This window comes from Dipodomys spectabilis, unplaced genomic scaffold, assembly GCF_019054845.1.
Source record: "Dipodomys spectabilis isolate Male_0828 unplaced genomic scaffold, ASM1905484v1 ptg000384l, whole genome shotgun sequence".
Lineage (NCBI taxonomy): Eukaryota > Metazoa > Chordata > Mammalia > Rodentia > Heteromyidae > Dipodomys > Dipodomys spectabilis.
Window position 1 is genome coordinate 376,133 of NW_024871061.1, and position 3,577 is coordinate 379,709.

At 37.3% G+C, this 3,577-nt stretch overlaps 1 non-coding gene across 1 annotated transcript; it reads right to left on the reverse strand.

Moving 5' to 3' along the window:
- Window positions 1-1,215: 1,215 nt before the first annotated feature.
- Window positions 1,216-1,322, reverse strand: LOC122096664. Its single transcript, XR_006145362.1, has one exon. It is a non-coding gene; the product is annotated as a U6 spliceosomal RNA (small nuclear RNA).
- Between the last annotated feature and the right edge of the window lie 2,255 nt (window positions 1,323-3,577).

Sequence of the window (3,577 nt, forward strand, 5' to 3'; positions counted from 1 at the left end):
AGGTACAAAGAGAAGCATATTTCTTCTGTCCCACAGTTCCAGTATCCTTTTTAAAATGTACTAAAACTTTTAAATATCAACACTTACTGTCTTTTAACAATTCCAAAACGAAATAAATTCACATATAATCAATCCAAAATGTTTTAAAAGTAGGAGATGATAAAACAGGCCCCTGTGAAGTAAATTTTCTTCTACTTTATACATTATTCTGAAAGCCTTTTGCTGGTTTATAAGGCCTATAATCCTACTACTGGGGATATCTACTCAGGAGCCTAAGATCTGTGGATAACAGTTGGAAGCCTATCAGGGCAAAATAAATTCATAAGATTATTTTTCAAAAATTTTAATGAACTAGCAAAGGGCCAGGAATGGAGATGTAGCTTATTTAGTAGCTCACTAATAGAGCGAAAAGGACTAGCAAGACCTTGAAACCCTGATTTCAAACTCTGAGCATGCCAACACACATGCAAGTGTGTGGGCACACTTTATTCAAAATTTGTTCAAAATACCTTCATATCAGTGTTTTTCATTAATTTCTTAACGATATTATGAGTGAAATAAAGGCAATAAACTCTTCCATCTCAGAACATTTTTATATGTTTTCATTGCAAAAATGCTATACAGAAGGGTCACAGTTACACGAGCAAGGCAATGAGTACATTTCCTAACAAGCAGTTAACTCCTTTATTATTCCCCTACTATCCCTTCCCTTCCACCTCCACAAGTCCACTCACCTCCTCCCTTCCCCTGTCTCAATTGTAAAGTTCATTTTACAACATAGTGTCTTGTGCATCTCATTGTTACAATGGGTGAACCTGTATCCCTATTTAAGCATTTTCTTTTTCTTCTTCCCATCCACAAATTAGAAGAGACTATAGACAAGATGTAGGCGCACCAACTTCAAATACAGAGAAAACAGGTGTTATAACATGGGGTCGGAACATATAAAGAAGAAAAAAAAAAAACAAAACCACACTGTATGTTATAAGTATGTGAGAAACAATAGCAAGAAAAAAAAAACCACTTGTGTCACTAACTTCGGTTCATTTCCCTTAACATAATCTTATCTGGTCATATGCTCATAGCTTTTGACCTTTTCTGCTTATCCCAGACATATATTAGTTATTGAAAATTAGGGAAACCATGGGACCTATGTTTATTTGGACTTGGCTTACTACACTTCATAATCTATTTCCGAAGCCTTTCCATTTCCTAACAAATTAGGCGATGGAATGACAGGAGTTTGCCTGTCATCCTTAAGCAGGGGCCATGTTAATCTTCTCGGTATCATTCCAAATTTAGTGTATATGATGCTTCCTCACTGCTTCTCAGGGAGCAGAGGAGGGAAGGCCTTCCCTCACCCTCCAGTACTGGAGATCTCCATCTTGGATACTGACAATGCTCGATGGAGCTGCTAGCTCCAACTTAAGCCTTGGAAAAAAACTGGAGTCATTTAGCAGGTCACAAGAACCTAAGCTGACCTGCCAGACTCAGCTCCACCCAGAGAAAAGTCACCCAGCTCGGGCGCAAGCCATAGGAGTGGCTTTCTTCACTGGGTAATCAGAGCCAGAGGCTGCCCCTCCCTTTAGCAGCCTTGACAATCAATTGAAATTCAGTAAACATAAACCCTGAGAGTGGCTCCAGGCTGGGCTCTGGGAGTTTCTCACAAACTAGCCCCCTGGAAAAGCTAATGTTTGCTGAAAGTCCTCAACTCTACCCAGAACCTAGCCTCATCACAGCATCTCCAAACTTGAGGAAAAAGCCATCTCCCTCTTTTGTGATACTCAAAGCAAATCTCCCTTCCATTGAACTAATCTGGGAGGAGGATCACAAAATCCTGGGTAAAGCAGAGCATTTTTCTGCCTGTTCAAACAAATTGACTTAAGAAACCAACCAAGCCACAGGAAAATCAAACACCACAAGCAGACCAGAGACTCCAACAAGAGGCTGGTTATGGACATAAGGGAGATACATGATTTTTCCGACCCCTACCAAAAAATTTTTTTCTTTTTTTTTTTTTTTGGTACCTTTTATAAAAACTTTTTTCTAAAACTTTTTTTAAATTTTAAATTTTTACCTTTTTTGAAAAAAATTGTTTTCTAGTAACTTTTTTTCCTCTTATAATTTTTACTTTAGGGGTATATGTGTGTGTGCGTGTTTCTTTCTTTTCTTTTAAAAAAATTCTTTTTGTTTTTTGTTTAGCTCTACTGAACTTCTGATCCTTACTTCTTTCTTTCTTATCCTTTTCACCTTTTCTTCTCTTTCGTTCTTCTTTATGCGATTTAATTGTTGTTCTGCACATCCTCAGATAAACCCGTAGTCGATTAGTAGACCTTATCCCCCATTGTGTACACACTTAATCCACAAATTCATTACTCAATTAAAAACCTCTTAGACTTAAATTCCTTAATAGCAGTACTACCTCTTTATACCTATATAATATTTTAAGTATTTTTATTTTAAAATTTTTCACATCTCCTTTATATTCCTCCCTGTCTCTCATTATATTCATGTTCTTCTCTGAATAGTTTGTATTCATTTCTGCTTCATATTCTAAATTTTTACTTTTCTATTTTTCTTGGTCACTTTTTTCCCTTTCCTTTCTTCTTTTTTTCGCTCTCTACTTTCATACTATCCAACTTATTTCCTTCTTTGAGATTAGGACTCAGTTAACTCTCCCTGTACATTCCCACATCATTCTATTCCTATTGTTAACCCACATCTCTCCCTAAACCTAATAATTTCTGGTTTACCAAATTCTTCTTCGTGGTTCGCACCCCATTAATATATAGTTGTTAAATGTTGAATAGATGTATCTGTTAAACTAGACTGTATCTGCAGAATATTGACTGTGCAAATACAGACTTTGGTTGATGCTTGCCTTAAGAAAGTGTTCTAGCAAAAAACTGGTGTTATTTTCATCCGAAATGGGCAGAGTAAGCTGGAAAAACACACGAAAAATGGCAAGTCCGGGTATCTCCACTCCCACTCATGATAATCAGGGAACAGAACAGATAATGAATAATCCACTGCCGGCAAACATGATAAATGAAAATATTGAAAACATACAAAGGACTCTGTATGAGCGTGATAGCGAGAGAGAGGAGGCAAACAAAAGGTCAATGCAGGAAAAGATTGAAAACTTACAAAGGACTCTGTATGAGCGTGATAGGGAGAGAAAACAGGCAATCCAAAGATTTATACAGGAATATCATGAGCGTGAGGAAGCTACTCAAAAAATGATACAGGATTTGCGTGAGCAGCTTGAGAATACTCAAAGAGAAAGGCAGGAATGGTGTGAGCAGGCTGAGAACACGCAAAGTGAACTACAGGAATGGCATGAACATCAGGAAGCTAAGCAAAGAGTAATACAGGAATTGATAGAGCAGGATGAGTATACACAAAGATCACTAAAGGCATTCATGGGAGCCATTAAAAAAGAGCTGAGGGAAGTCAGGGAGACCACAAAGGGAAAGCTGAATGGAACCCAACAGAAGGAATGGGAGTCCAAGGAAACCATAAACAATCAACTAAGTGATTTTAGAATAAACATTGAACACCCAATTAAGGAAGTAAA